The sequence below is a fragment of the Caretta caretta genome, chromosome 14, assembly GCF_965140235.1.
Source record: "Caretta caretta isolate rCarCar2 chromosome 14, rCarCar1.hap1, whole genome shotgun sequence".
Taxonomy (NCBI): domain Eukaryota; kingdom Metazoa; phylum Chordata; order Testudines; family Cheloniidae; genus Caretta; species Caretta caretta.
This window is the reverse complement of record NC_134219.1, coordinates 24784944-24801589: the sequence shown is the minus strand read 5'-3', so window position 1 is coordinate 24801589 and position 16646 is coordinate 24784944. Positions and strand designations below refer to the sequence as shown.

General features: G+C 44.9%; 1 protein-coding gene and 1 long non-coding RNA gene across 5 annotated transcripts in view; one reads left to right on the top strand and one right to left on the bottom strand.

Moving 5' to 3' along the window:
* SHISA6 (shisa family member 6) overlaps positions 1–16646 on the bottom strand; it is a 399954-nt gene that overhangs the window by 255340 nt on the left and 127968 nt on the right. The window lies entirely within an intron of this gene.
* Positions 13103–16646, top strand: part of LOC125621215 (uncharacterized) — a 55511-nt gene continuing 51967 nt past the window's right edge. The window contains exon 1 of the long non-coding RNA XR_012664930.1: positions 13103–13212. This is a non-coding gene — a long non-coding RNA (uncharacterized LOC125621215). The remainder of the gene's footprint in view (positions 13213–16646) is intronic.

Sequence of the window (16646 nt, the reverse complement as noted above, 5' to 3'; positions counted from 1 at the left end):
ACATTTCCCAGACACGTTCACAGAAGGCCCAACAACCAGAGCTGAACCAATGAACTACAGCCCTCAGGAGATTAAACTACTGTGTATCACAGGCTCCTGCCTCCTGTTCAGACACCTTCACTCTCTTTGGCCTATCTGCCTGCAAGTGCCCCTCTCACAATCCACAGGAGCGAGTCCAGGTATCTTACATCACAACACAGCTTAGCTGGCATTAGGTGGAAAATACAGAGGAAATCATACCTCAAAATACATGTTTGGTAGAACATAAGCACAGCTAGAGCAACCCCTGCAGAAAGCAGAGCTGGCTTGGCTCTAAGCTCAACTACAGGCAGTACTGGTTCTGTAAGACAAAACCCTAACATATTAGAGAGTTATTTTTCTTGGCCTGCCACTGCTGACCCATCTGTCACATCTCTGGGTCCCAGACAGGTGTGTGTGTAGACCCAGAAGTCTTTCTCAGCCAGGGTGGGTCTTATTGCCCAACCTTCCCCTCTCCCCCAATACACACACACCCCTTGTATCCAAGGAGTCCAGCTATCAATTATGTCATCTTCCCAAACCCACTGGGGGCTGCTGCACCATTTCCCAGCAGGTCTATGGCAATAAGCTGGTTCAGAGAAGAGCCAAAAGAAAGACTAAAGGAAACTTGCCTTATAGTGATAGACTCAAGGAGCTCACTCTGTTTAGCTTATCAAAGAGAAGGTTAAGGGGTGATGATCACAGCCTATAATTATGTACATAGGGGACAAATATTTAATAATGGGCTGTCAATCTAGCATCAAAAGGTGTAACACAATCCAATGGCAGGAAGTTGAAGCTAGACAAATTTAGAATGGACATAAGGTGTTGTGACAAAGCTCTGTCCTTACCTCCGTGGGTCCTGCGTTTCCTGGCAGATTTCGTTAGCCTCAGAGGCTCACTGTGACCCTCCACGTAACCTCTCTCTAGAGACAAGGGTCACAGTCTACTGAGCCATTTTCATCAGAAGCCAGCAAGAGAGGTGCTTGCACAGTCTCTGTTGTCTCCCAGTCTCAGTGATTAATCAGGGGGCAAAGGTGTGGGGGGGAGCCCAGGCCCACCCTCTACTCCGGGCTCCAGCCCAGGGACCCTAATAGTATCAGCTATGCTAGCTGACCTTTTAGAACCATGACATGTACAATTCCCTGGGCTACTTCCCCCACAGCAGCCCTCAATTCCTCAAGCTCCACTTCACCCTTACCTCAGGCTAGATTGTCGGGCTCAACGGGTAGTGATCAATGGCTCCATGTCTAGTTGGCAGCCGGTATCAAGTGGAGTGCCCCAAGGGTCGGTCCTGGGGCCGGTTTTGTTCAATATCTTCATAAATGATCTGGAGGATGGTGTGGATTGCACTCTCAGCAAATTTGCGGGTGATACTAAACTGGGAGGAGTGGTAGATACGCTGGAGGGGAGGGATAGGATACAGAAGGACCTAGACAAATTGGAAGATTGGGCCAAAAGAAATCTGATGAGGTTCAATAAGGATAAGTGCAGGGTCCTGCACTCAGGACGGAAGAACCCAATGCACAGCTACAGACTAGGGACCGAATGGCTAGGCAGCAGTTCTGCGGAAAAGGACCTAGGGGTGACAGTGGACGAGAAGCTGGATATGAGTCAGCAGTGTGCCCTTGTTGCCAAGAAGGCCAATGGCATTTTGGGATGTATAAGTAGGGGCATAGCGAGCAGATCGAGGGACGTGATCATTCCCCTCTATTTGACATTGGTGAGGCCTCATCTGGAGTACTGTGTCCAGTTTTGGGCCCCACACTTCAAGAAGGATGTGGATAAATTGGAGAGAGTCCAGCGAAGGGCAACAAAAATGATTAGGGGTCTGGAACACATGAGTTATGAGGAGAGGCTGAGGGAGCTGGGATTGTTTAGCCTGCAGAAGAGAAGAATGAGGGGGGATTTGATAGCTGCTTTCAACTACCTGAAAGGGGGTTCCAAAGAGGATGGCTCTAGACTGTTCTCAATGGTAGCAGATGACAGAACAAGGAGTAATGGTCTCAAGTTGCAGTGGGGGAGGTTTAGATTGGATATTAGGAAAAACTTTTTCACTAAGAGGGTGGTGAAACACTGGAATGCGTTACCTAGGGAGGTGGTAGAATCTCCTTCCTTAGAGGTTTTTAAGGTCAGGCTTGACAAAGCCCTGGCTGGGATGATTTAACTGGGAATTGGTCCTGCTTCGAGCAGGGGGTTGGACTAGATGACCTTCTGGGGTCCCTTCCAACCCTTATATTCTATGATTCTATGATTCCTTCCTTGTGCCTGATATGGTGTCTACTACTCAGCCTCTCCACCAGCACAACTTCCTCCCACAGCTCCTGACATCCACACCCACCTGACTGGCTGGGAGGCTTTTAACTAGTTTCAGCCAGCCCCTGATTGGCTTCAGGTGTCCCAATCAACCTAGCCTTCTCCCTGCCTTCTGGAAAGTTCTTAATTGGCCCCAGGTGTCCTAATTGACCTGGAACAGCTTCCATTTCACTTATCCTGGTACTAGGGATTTGTTTAGCGTGGAGCTAATATATCTATCTCCCACTACTTTTCCATAGCCAGCTGGCCTTGCCCTGTCACAGTGTACATTGTTAACAATTAGAGTAATTAACCACTCAAACAATTTACTAAGGGCTGTGGTAGAGTCTCCATCACTGACAATTTCTAAATCAAGACTGGATGTTATTCTGAAAGATCTGCTCTAGGAATTCTTTGCAGAAGTTCTATGGCCTATTTTATACAGGCCATCAGAGCAGATGATCACGACGGTTCCTTCTGGCCTATGAATCTCTGACCCTTTCCACAGCTGCATGTAGTCACTAGACATAAAGATCATGCACAACTTCCTTGAGCTGACTCTTTGTTCCAGCTCCCACTGCACCTCTGGTTACATGCAACTGGGCATGTTCACCAGGCAAACCTTTGTGCACAGCTGCCCTAAGCTCACCAATACAAGTTATTCACAGAGATGTTACCTGAGGCTCAGGAATTTAATACACAGCTGTAAATCCAGCTCTCTGCCAGATTCTCAGGTTGTTCTTCAACCCCCGCAGTGTTTCAATTCATTGCAATTATGCCTTTGCAAAACCTTCTCATCTAGAGATCGAGGTTGCTGTTTTTATTATTTAACTTCCACTCCCTGCAAATGGAAAAGCAACATTTTATTTACAGTAGGTTTCCCAAAGGAGAGCAGGTTAGAAGCACGTCAAGTGAATGTCAAATAATTCCCACAAGTCTTCACTGAAATACAAGAAAATACATGCACTTACTGGCTTAAGAAAGCAGTAAATCACAACCCTGTAGAACAAGGCAAACTTTGCCAGCCACAGGTGGCATGGCCATCTGCAAGCTGGGAGATTGTGAGGTCTGGCTGCACCACAAGGTTCTGTGATGAAGTAGCGCACAAAGGTTACACACGGTATGGCCTTTCCATGTAAATGTAGTCACATGTGGTGCAACCTAAAACGTAGATGCTCTCCCTCCACTGCACTGGGTATGTGAGTCCCAGAACAAGGTTAAGCTAGGGCAAGGTTAAGCAATGCCTCACCCTGTTGCACAGCAAAGTCCTTCCAGGAGCTGTGGAGATTCCTCATCGCAGTAGTGCTGCAGTCACTGAAGTGGATGGTGCTCAGTGACTTCAAAGTCCACATGGATCACAAGTCTTCTGAAGCAGCCCAGAATTTCATGGCTACCATGACAGCTATGGGGCTATCCCAGGAGACTGCCAGCTTGACTCATGCAGCTTGATCTAGTGCTTGGGACGAGAGCTGAGGAGGGGGAATCTTGAAATTATTCCCTTGCCAGGGGCCAAAAAAGGAATGATTTCAAGAGATAGTAATTTCCCTCAGAACCTGCTGAAAACTCTCTGGTTCCATCACTCTCCCAGGATGGACCAACAACAGGCTCCGGGCCCAACAGAAGAAGGGAGCCCCAATCTGAAATCAAAGGAGACCCACATCCTGTCTGACTAGTGAAGGTTCATAGGGGAAAAAAAACAGATCTATTTCTCAAAGGGGCTGCTGGCAGGTCATCCTCCATTAGGGCCCACACAGATTGAAAGAGCCAGAAGCGTACCCAGAAGTCACCTACTACAGGACAGGCCCAAAAAAGAAAATAACAGAACGCCACTAGCCATCACCTTCAGCCCCCAACTAAAACCTCTCCAACGCATCATCAAGGATCTACAACCTATCCTGAAGGATGACTCATCACTCTCACAGATCTTGGGAGACAGGCCAGTCCTTGCTTACAGACAGCCCCCAACCTGAAGCAAATACTCACCAGCAACCACATACCACACAGCAGAACCACTAACCCAGGAACCTATCCTTGCAACAAAGCCCATTGCCAACTGTGTCCACATATCTATTCAGGGGACACCATCATAGGGCCTAATCAATTCAGCCAAACTATCAGAGCCTTGTTCACCTGCACATCTACCAATGTGATATATGCCATCATGTACCAGCAATGCCCCTCTGCCATGTACATTGGCCAAACTGGACAGTCTCTACGTAAAAGAATAAATGGACACAAATCAGACATCAGGAATTATAACATTCAAAAATCAGTCGGAGAACACTTCAATCTCTCCGGTCACTCTATTACAGACCTAAAAGTTGCAATATTACAACAAAAAGACTTCAAATCCAGACTCCAACGAGAGACTGCTGAATTGGAATTAATTTGCAAACTGGATACAATTAACTTAGGCTTGAATAGAGACTGGGAGTGGATGGGTTATTACACAAAGTAAAACTATTTCCCCATGTTTATTCCCCCACACACACACACACACACACACTGTTCCTCAGACGTTCTTGTCAACTGCTGGAAATGACCCACCTTGATTATCACTTCAGAAGGTTTTCTTCCCCCACCCCCCCAGCTATCCTGCTGGTATTAGCTCATCTTAAGTGATCACTCTCCTTACAGTGTATAAGATAACACCCATTCATGTTCTTTGTGTATATAAATCTCCACACTGTATTTTCCACTGCATGCATCCGATGAAGTGAGCTGTAGCTCACGAAAGCTTATGCTCAAATAAATTTGTTAGTCTCTAAGGTGCCACAAGTACTCCTTTTCTTCAAGCTAACTTTCCTTTCACAGTTCAGGGAAACTGCACCTGTACCTCTACAGTCCATCGAGGTGACCCCCTGTCAGGCATCCAGCTTCCCAGCCATCACCTATCTTGGGCAGACACCCGCATCTCTCTTCTTGCTGATCAGGGTATTTCCAGGCTGCTCAATTCTCTGCCTACCCTGTGGATTCCCCAGCAAGTCAGACTGCCTAAGCCGGCCTGCTGTGCTTTTCTTCTCAGAGGTTATAAACAGTGTAATTGCCTCAAATTATAAGGTATCACTCAGCCCTTTCTAAGCAAGCACATTTATTCTTAAGGTGAAAGCATTACAGTGAGAATGTAGTAAAACAATACAGGAACCCACATGCATGCTAATAAGCTTACCAGAAATCATCCCACTCTGATATGCGCTCCGGTAGCAATCAGTCCTTCAAACCCCACACAGGGGTTAAAAGTTCATAATCATCTAGGGTCAGAACACGCCTCTTCCCCCACAATGAATCTGTGAGTCATCCTTCATACAGTTTGGATCTCTGATATTGTCCTCATGTAACAGGTGATCAAAGGTCCCACCCCCACGGCAAAGCTTCAATAGGCTTGTATATCCGAAAGGGGGACATTTGCATACACCTCCCCTTAGAAATTTCCTAGGTAACCCACTTAACTTGAATAGTTCATTCGTGTCTGGCCCATTGTTACAAACACTCCTCAGATACTCATAAGTCTTGCCAGGGTTTATATTAGTCGTGTCTCCCCCCAGAGATGTTACAGACAATCCCACCATAATACTGAAATATTTGCATTTTCCATGCAATGCACTCCTACAATGCTTAAACTTAATTCTATAACGTTTGTCCAGGAATTTGCCATATCTGTCACATGGCTAACCAAGCTATTTCCATATTGTTCCTGCAAGCAACATCCATGACATCAGCATAGCTGTGGAAATAAGAGTTCGCCGGCATGAGTTGCAACACATTGCCCCCATCCTCAGTCACCCTCCCAACTTCCTATCCATCCTCCTGCTCTTCCTTGGCTTTCTATTCCAGAATCCACTGCAACCTTGCGTTCCATGATTTTGGATCTCTCCATGGCCTTGCTCCATCTGTTCCCACTCCCTTGCACCTGCACATTCTCTTCATCCCAATGTGATCAGCTCACTGTCCCCACCTGGTGACTCACTACACTGAGGGGGAAGGTTATTCTCACAGATGTAGCCCCATCTTTCTGCAGCTAGCTCTGAGAAATAAACTCAAGTTCTGCTCTGGGAACTGTCTCTGGTGCTGCCTCTTAAGCATCCTGCATACAGACAAATGGTATTGAATTGTGTCTATCTTTGCTGTCATCATCTCCCATTGTACCGACCATTTCCTTGGTATAGACAATCATTCTTGCCATTTCATTTGTTATCAGATTTACTGTGTTGATTTCTTATCTTGTACCAGTGTTCCCCCTCTGCTCTCGCCAATTGTCTGTAATGGTAGGAAATTCTGGTGGCTCTTTGTGGGCAGCTGGCATATGGGTGCATTCGGTGCAAGGTGCTCCTGACGCTCAGAGACCGTCTATGGGCTTTGGAGACCAGAGTGGATGAATTGGAGGAGCTAAGGGAGACAGAGAGATACATAGATGAGACTTTCTGGGACACAGCTGAATGGTTCCAGCCCCAGTCTGACAGCCTCTGTGCTGTTGAGGAGGATGAAAGTCTCAGGGAAGGAGAACATCCAACTGCAGCAGAGGGAAACAATCCCATAGTTGGGACCCTCCTTCCAGATGATGTTGTGGTATCCTCTTGCACTGAGGATACCTCTCCGGGGGGAGGGAACTTCAGTTATTAGGAAGAAACAGGTATTAGTAATAGGTGATTCGATCATTAGAATCATAGATAGCTGGGTTTGCAATGACCGGGAGAACCGTATGGTGACTTGCCTGCCTGGTGCGAAGGTTGCGGATCTCTTGAGACATCTAGATAGACTTATGTGTAGTGCTGGGGAGGAGCCAGTGGTCGTGGTACATGTAGGTACCAATGACATAGGGAAGGATAGGAGAGAGGTCCTGGAGGCCAAATTTAGGCTGGTAGGTAAGAGATTGAAGTCCAGGACCTCCACGGTAGCATTCTGTGAAATGCTTCCAGTTCCACATGCAGGGCCATTTAGACAGGCAGAACTGCAGGGTTTTGATGCGTGTATGAGACAATGATGTAGGGAGGAGGGGTTTAGATTTATTAGGAACTGGGGAAACTTTTGGGAAAGGGGGAGCCTATACAGAAAGGATGGGCTCCACCTAAACCAAAATGGAAGCAGATTGCTGGCACATAACATTAAAAAGGTCATAGAGCAGTTTTTAAACTAAGGGCTGGGGGAAGCCAACAGGTGCAGAGGAGCATGTGGTTCAGACAGAGACATCCCTTGGGGGAGGATCTATTAATGGAGATTCTCCATGTCCAGTAAGGAGGAGAGGATGTAAGATGATAAAATACAGGTAGGACCTGATGAGAAACAGTCAAATGAAAAAAAGTCTCATTCAATTACGTCATGTAATGGCAGACAGCTAAAAAGTAACAAGTTTTTAAAGTTCTTATATACCAATACTAGAAGTCTAAATCATAACATGGGTGAACTAGAGTGCCCCGTATTAAATGAGGATATTGACATAATAGGCATCACAGAAACTTGGTGGAATGAGACTAATCAATGGGACACAGTAATACCAGGGTACAAAATATATCAGAAGGACAGAACAGGTCGTGCTGGTGGGGGAGTAGCACTAAATGTGAAAGAAAGCGTAGAATCAAATGAAGTAAAAATCTTAAATGAACCAGACTGTACCATAGAATCTCTATGGATACTAATTCCATGCTCTAATAATAAGAATATAGCAGTATGGATATATTACCGACCACCTGACCAGGATGGTGATAGTGACTGTGAAATACTCAGGGAGATTAGAGAAACTATTAAAGTAAAAAACTCAGTAATAATGGGGGATTTCAACTATCTCCATATTGACGGGGTACATGTCACCTCAGGACGGGATGCAGAGATAAAGTTTCTTGACATCTTAAATGACTGCTTCAGAAAGGGGAACTACACAAAAATGAGGAGGTTAGTTAAATAGACATTAAAAGATACAACACCAAAAATGAAATCCCTGCAAGCTGCATGGAAACTTTTTAAAGACACCATTATAGAGGCTCAACTTAAATGTATACCCCAAATTAAAAAAAACAACATAGTACGAGTACCAAAAAAGTGCCACTGTGGCTAAGCAACAAAGTAAAAGAAGCAGTGGGAGGTAAAAAGGCATTCTTTAAAAAGTGGATGTTAAACCCTAGTGAAGAAAATAGAAAGGAACATAAACTCTGGCAAATGAAGTGTAAAAATATATTTAGGAATGCCAAAAAAGAATTTGAAGAACAGCTAAAAAGTAATAGCAAAATATTTTCTAAGAACATCAGAAGCAGGAAGTCTGCTAAACAATCAGTGAGGCCAATGGACAATCAAGTCTTTAAACCACGATTTGAGGACTTCAATAGCTCAGACATAGGTGAGAACTTTTTCACAGGAGTGGGTGGGTAAGATTTTGTGGCCTGCGTTGTGCAGGAGGTCAGACTAGATGATCATAATGGTCCCTTCTGACCTTAATATCTATGAATCTATGAATCTACTAGAATTCTTTGAGGGGGTCAACAAGCATGTGGACAAGGGGGATCCCGTGGATATAGTGTACTTAGATTTTCAGAAAGCCTTTGACAACGTCCCTCACCAATGGATCTTAAGCAAAGTAAGCTGTCATGGGATAAGAGGGAAGGTCCTCTCATGGGTCAGTAACTGGTTAAAAAATAGGAAACGAAAGGTAGGAATAAATGGTCAGTTTTCAGAATGGAGAGAGGTAAATAGTGGTGTCCCCCAGGGGTCTGTACTGGGCCCAGTCCTATTCAACATATTCATAATGATCTGGAAAAAGGGGTGAACAGTGAGGTGGCAAAATTTGCAGATGATATGAAACTACTCAAGATTGTTAAGTCCCAGGCAGACTGCAAAGAGCTACAAAGGGATCTCAAAACTGGGTGACTGGACAACAAAATGGCAGATGAAATTAATTGTTGATAAATGCAAAGTATGAACACTGGAAAACATAATCCCAACTATACATATAAAATGATGGGGTCTAAATTAGCTGTTACCACTCACATACAAAAAAAAAAATCTTGGAGTCATTGTGGATCGTTCTCTGAAAACATCCACTCAATGTACAGCAGCAGTCAAAAAAGTGAACAGAATGTTGGAAATCATTAAGAAAGGGATAGATAATAAGACAGAAAATATTGCCTCTATATAAATCCATGGTACACCCACATCTTGAATACTGTGTGCAGATGTGGTCGCCCCATTTTAAAAAAAGATATATTGGAATTGTAAAAGGTTCAGAAAAGGGCAAAACATGACTAGTGGTATGGATCGGCTTCCCTATCAGGACAGATTAATAAGCCTGCGACTTTTCAGCTTGGAAAAGAGATGACTAAGGGGGGATATGACTGAAGTCTATAAAGTCATGACTGGTGTGGAGAAAGTAAATAAGAAAGTGTTATTTAGTTCTTCTCATAACACAAGAACTAGGGGTCACCAAATGAAATTAATAGGCAGCAGGTTTAAAACAAAAGGAAGTATTTCTTCACATGACACACAGTCAATCTGTGGAACTCTTTGCCAGAGTTTGTTGTGAAGCCCAAGACAATAACAGGGTTCAAAATAGAAGTAGATAAATTCATTGAGGATAGGTTCATCAATGACTATTAGCCTGGATGGGCAGGGATGGTGTCCCTAGCCTCTGTTTGCCAGAAACTGGGAATGGGTGACAGGGAATGGATCACTTGATAATTACGTGTTCTGTTCATTTCCTCAGAAGCACCAGGCATTGGCCACTGTCAGAAGACAGGATACTGGGCTAGATAGACCTTTGATCTAACCCAGTATGGTGGTTCTTACGTTCTTATATCAGAGGTTCCATCTCAGGACCTGATGGCCTTTGAGGGAGGAGGTGCGCTGAGTTTTCATTTTAAGCTTTGCAAGAGCTCAAAATGCTCAGCCTGACTCTTCCCTTGACACTTTTGGTCTGGTCCCATTCCAAGCCCTACAGCTCCTCTACGTTCCAATCTGGAAGCTATGCTCTGACTTTGTTAACCTAACTTGACTTGGGTTGATGCACCATAGCTTGAGGCCATAACATGTGGTACTGTGTGATCCTGATGAAGCTCACAAGCTAAGCAGAGTCAGCCTGGGTCAGAACATGGCATATGAAGTCATCAAGGTGCACTTAGTTGCTACAGCAAGTGGTGTTAATTCAGGAAGTGGAACGATATGCTGAGAATCTGTCTACACTGGAACCTGAATGACAAAAGCTTTGCCTTTCAGGGGTGTGAAAAATACACACACCCCCGGACGACAAAAGTTTTGCTGACAAAAAACAGACAGAGCTCTCCTGCCAACAGAGCTCTCCTGTTGACAAAGTTACCACCACTTGTTGGGAGTGGAAGTTTTTTGTTGTTGGGACAGCAATCTCCTGCTGACAAACAGCAGCTACACTGCGCACCTTTGAGTGGCATGGCTTTAGCGGCACAGTTGTGTTGCTAAAAGGTGCATAGTGTAGATGTAGCGTTAGCAAGCTCTGAGCTATTCCCCCAGTGTACTGCTGGAGGGGTTCTCTTTTGGACAACATATAAAACTGTGGTCCTGAGCACTTGCGGTCGTTAGAGCTCCAAGGGGTCAGTGATAGTGACAATAACCTTCCCACCAGGCCCACATGTCTGAGTTTTCACTGCTGCTCCAGACTGGAGTCTCTTTTCTTCTCCAGCACAGAGCAGGAGAATGTCTGGGTTAGAATTAGATAGGGATTAGGTACAAGTGGCCTTTCAGGCTGGTTAGCAGTAAGCTTTCCTCTTCTCACTTACCAGCTCTCTTCAAACTTGATTCTATCCTCATTGACTCTGGTGTAAATCAGGAATCACTCTGCTGAGGTTGATGGAGTTACACCAGAATAAAACCAGTCCCAGGTCAGAATCAGGCCCACTGTCTTTGTTCCTTCTGGGAAGCCCAGCATCACATTCTGCCCTGTGCAATTCCTCAGTGGCTGGTGCTTGGATGCCAAGCTGCAGTTCAGGGTACAGTGCCACATCGGTGTTATACGGTACTTGCTCTAGGTGGGCAATGAAGATTTTATGCAAATATAACGCAAGGTGCATCTCAGTCTTTTCAATAAGCCTATGTAGACAGGTCTGGCCCCAGAAACACTTGCAGACAGCTCCCTCCTGAAGAATCTAGCATATCTGGGAATGTCACACGTCAATTCTCCACCCACTCCAATAAATAACTGGCATCAATTCCATCCTGACACTGGGCAAAGCTTGTGTAGAAAGTGGACCTTTCACATGTCGTTGCAAAGAGAAGGAATCAGATTTCTAATGGGCCGTAGGGTAAGAACAGGCTAGTTACATTGCCAGGAAACTACAGAGCAGAATCCTCGACACTGACCTTTGTCAGGGTGCCTCAATAATATGGTAATGGGCACATTAGATGTGCGATGGATGATAATATCTATGCTTTTTGTTCTTCAATTTCAAAGCATTTTACAGAGGGGGGTAAATAGCATTTCCCTGTGTGATAGCCTGGGAAACATAGGCACAGAACAAGCTTGCACATCAAGGACAGAGGCAGTGATAGAGTCCAATTGCCTGACTGCCTCACTGGTGCCTGATTCGGCAGACCATGCTTTAGGCATGCAGATAAGTAGGAAGGTACGATAGATTCAATAGAGAGGGAGATCTATTGTCTGCTGTGCTCTCTGTTTCCATCACATTAATTAGCTTCTTTGGCCAGATAATCTGTGTACAGTATAACTTGAAGCAAAACAAGCCCCCTGAATGATTTGTGTCATTATGAATTCTTAATTCAAACAGGATAGCAGATAATGTCTCTCAAAATGTTGCAACTGTCCTTTACAGCTCTAGCCAATTAATCACTCCACATTAAACACAGTGATGGTGTTTTAGGGCCATCTTCCCTCTTAGATAAATCTTTTATGTCCAATGACAGAGGAGACTACTTGTTCCGCATGCATAGCACACAGGCACAGCTCCGCATTGGACAAACGGCTCTGTCTCACTGCATTCCAGTGCAGCAACGGCATCTACATATAGTAAAAAGCACAGGCTCTGCTCTCAAAGTCCCCTAGTAAATCTGGACTGGAATCTTTGTTGTTTGCATTCAGGAGCTGGACACTGACCTACACTGTCTCAGATAGTCTCTCTGTCACCGGCTGGTCTGTATTCTCTACTGGTGGAACTGCAGAAGGTGTTTGTATACAGGAAGAGTCAGATAGCCAATATGCTCAGCACCAAACTGCAAGCATCAGAGATTTAGAAGAGTGCAGCTCCTAGTTAGGAAGCCTTCAAGGTGGGCATCCCTTCCCAATGCTCTTTGGAAGACCTGCCATAGGTATCACACGGGGAGCTCATGGGTGCTGAGTGCTTGAGAGTCCAGCCCTGAGCTCTTTTGAAAGTCTGGTCCTGTGACTAGATTGTAGCTATTGCATTGGGCATATCTACACTAGAGCAGGGAGGGTGCTCCCCATTGTGGGCAGACAGACACGCTCTAGCTCTGCTCACGCTTGTGCACTAAAAATAGCAGTGTGGCCAGGGGTAGCACTGGCAGCAGCTCGGGCTCGCTGCCTGAATACAAACCTGGCTGGCCCCCCTGGGTCTGTATTCAGGCTGGCCTGAGCTGCTGCCCAGGCTGCCCTCAGCTACACTGCTATTTGCAGAGCTAGTATATATCTGTCTACTCCTGGCGGGAAGTACCCCCCCAGCTGCAGCATAAAGGTACCCATTGTGGGGAGTGGGGGCAGAGCGAAGGCAGGCTGGGCTGGCAGCAGTGGCTGAAAGCTGCCTGCCTGTACAAGAGCTGAAGGCACAATGCCTCTGTTGGTGTTGGGGGAGTGCATATGGTGTAATCTGAGGAAGGTGCTCCCCACAAGGCTCGTATCATTATTAGGATTTACCATCTGCCACAATGGTGCAACCTGTCGACCCTGGAAGACCAGACACTGAAGACATTCAGAAGGTACGTAACAATGAAAACAGACTTCCCGATTCTCTCTCCCTCCACATCTACCTCCTGCGTGATCTCAATAGAAATCACTATTTTGGCTTATCCTTTGTGTTTTATTACATTATTTCATACATCAAGGTTGTCTGACCCTTGGCAAACAAGGAAACAAGCTAGGCAATGGGCTTTGGATTGATTTCTAGTTCACTTGTAAGTACAGAAATCTGGTTGCAGCTCTGCTATATAACTTGTCTGGTGTATAGTTTGTCCTCACAAAAAGTGTTGCACACGTTATTCAGCATCCTTTGATCATAGTGTAGAATTATTTCTGTAATGTCTGCAGACTTTGGAGAAATCCTACTGCTGAAATAAATGATCAGCTCAGGAACTTAGGGGGAGAATTTTCAAAGGCAAAGATAGAACTAAGGTGCACAGCTCCCATGATGGGAACCAGGCACCTAACTGCTCTTCATGCCTTGGAAATCTCTCCTTTAGAGCCTGATCCAAAGCCAGCCGAAGTCAATGGGAGTCATTCTGACAATATGTGGCATTTACAGGATAGTCATTAGGGTCACTTATCTGTATGCAAATGTACATTTTGTATGGCTGGCCCATCAAAATGCCAAGCAAAGTTTGTTACTGGCTATGTGTGCTGTTTTGAGCCCTTAGAGGGTACGATGGAGAAAAGAGAGGTTAATGAAGAACTGGACAGTCCCTGCACAAGTTCTCCTGCCTTTTTATATCCAGCTTCTGACCTCTGTTACATGTTCCCATCTCATGCAGGCCACATTCTGTAACATAAATATAGACTAGATGAACCTACTGTTGGAAAACCATACTCAAAGAGTGAATTTTCAATGGTTCACAGTCAAGCTGGAAGGACATATCGAGTATGGTCTTGCAGGGATCTGTCCTGGATCCAGTTATATTCAATATCTTAAAAAATGATTTGGATAATGGCCTTAGAGAGTACACATATAGAGGTTGTGGATGATATCAAGCTGGGAAGGGTTGCAAGCACTTTGGAGGACAGGATTAGAATTCAAAATGATCTAGACAAACTGGAGAAATGGTCTGAAATAAATGGGATGAAATTCAGTAAGGACAAATACAAAGTTCTACACTTAGGAATGAATAATCAATTGCACACATAAAAGAATGGGAAATGACTGCCTAGGAAGGAGTACCGCAGAAAAGAATCTGGGAGTTATAGTGCAGTGGTTCTCAACCAGGGGTCTGTGGCCTTATTGGGTGCCTCAAGCAGGTGTTTTTTTTTTGGGGGGGGGGGGGGGCTGCCAAGCAGGGCCAGCATCAGACTCACTGGGGCCCAGGGCAGAAAGCTGAAGCCCCACTGCATGGGGCTGAAGTCTGGCGCCCTGAGCCCAGCCACGTGGGGCTGACGCCAAAGCCTGAGCAACTTAGCTTCGCAAGGCCCCCTGTGGTGTGGGGCCCCAGGCAATTGCCCGGCTTGCTACCCCCTAACGCAGGCCCTGGCTTTTCTATGCAGAAAACCGGTTATTGTGGCAGAGGTGAGCTGCGGAGTTTTTATAGCCTGCTGGGGGTGGGCTCAGAAAGAAAAAGGTTGAGAGCCCCTGCTCTAGTGGGTCACAAACTAAATATAGTCAACCAATGTAACGCTTCTGCAAAAAAAGGCAAACGTCATTCTGGTATGTATTAGCAGGAGTGCTGTAAGCAAGACACGAGAAGTAATTCTTCCGCTCCACTCCACGCTGATTAGGCCTCAACTGGGGTATTGTGTCCAGTTCTGGGCGCCACATTTCAGGGAAGATGTGGTCAAATTGGAGAAAGTCCAGAGGAGAGCAACAAAAAGGATTAAAGGTCTAGAAAACATGACCTACAAGGAAAGATTGAAAAAAATGGATTTGTTTCCACTGGAAGAGAGAAGACAATGGGGGACATGATAACAGTCTTCAAGTACATAAAAGCTGCTATAAAGAGAAGGGTGATAAATTGTTCTCCTTAAGCACTAAGAACAGGACAAGAAGCAATGGGCTTAAATTGCAGAAAGGGAGGTTTAGGTTGGACATTAAGAAGAAACTTCCTAACTGTCAGGGCAGTTAAGCACTGGAACAAATTACTGAGAGAGGTTGTGAAATCACCATCATTAGAGGTTTTTATGAACAGGTTAGACAGACACCTGTCAGGGATAGTCTACTCTAGATAATACTTAGTCTTCCTTAGTGCAGGGGACTGGACTAGATGACCTATCAAGGTCCCTTACAGTTCCCCATTTCTATGATCACTATGTTTAATATGGTCTAGTGGTTAGTTTAATAGGGAGACTAGGCTCCCGGGAACTATCCTGAGCCCTGCCTATGACTCACTGTGTGACCTTGGGGAAGTCAGGGTAACTTGTTGCTTCACTTCACTGTTGTTATTTATTAATCAGTTATTATTATCACCATGATTAGTATTACTATTGCCATTTATTCTTATTCTTGTTGTTGTTGTTGTAGAAGTGCCAAAATACATAAGGCCTCACACTTCCAAACACAGAGGCAGGCAGTCTGTGCCCCAGAGTGCTGCGTCTAAATGGGTAAAGACAGAGGGGAGCAGGATACAACGTAGGGATCAGCTTATCAAGGCTATAATGGGACAACTGGTTGTTAATGTTTTAAGTTATATACACTAAAAGCCGAGTCCAAAGCCCGCTGAAGTCAGTGGAAAGATGCCCATTAACTTGACTGGGCTTTGGATCAGGTCTAAGTTCCCTCCTTTGAGTTCCCGTTCCACTTCCTCATCTGCCCCTCACAGCTAGAGCAGGTTGGATATTTTTCAACAATTTTTTTTGCAATGCAAAATGGCTTTTCCAAGGAAACAAACATTTTACTGAAAACGCTCAGTTTCCTTTAACAAAAATCTGTTTTGTTTTGTTTAGACAAAAAAAAAATGGTTTTCAGTTTTTGAAAACCTGAAATATACTCAGTTTTCAGAACTTTTTTCCCCTTTTCATTGAAAACACAATACATTTCCACAGGTAACCTACAAAAAATTGATTTAAAACAATTGGCATTTTTGACTTGATCTACAGAACATTCCCCAGCATCGACTCCAGTGCCTTGCATTCCTCACTCATCTGTAAGATGCTAGCAGTGTCACTGAGCCTACCATGCCCCACACAGGTTTGTTTAAGGCTCTCATAATTACTGCAAATAAAGCTCCTTGAACTCCATGGATAACAGAGGCTACCATACAAAAGCATTCAACCCCAGCTGCATTCTGCCCCTGGATAGACCTTGAGCAAACAAAGGTTTTTAAGAAACCAACATCCATCCTTTCTGGTTAAGGTCAATTTCTGTTTGTTTCTCTGCAAGTCAATATATAGTTGAGTTAAGAGCACAGTGGAGTGTGACATATACAAGTGGGAGGTGTTATTATTATGTATATTAAACTGACAAAGAAAATACAGAGCGAAGAGACATTCTGTA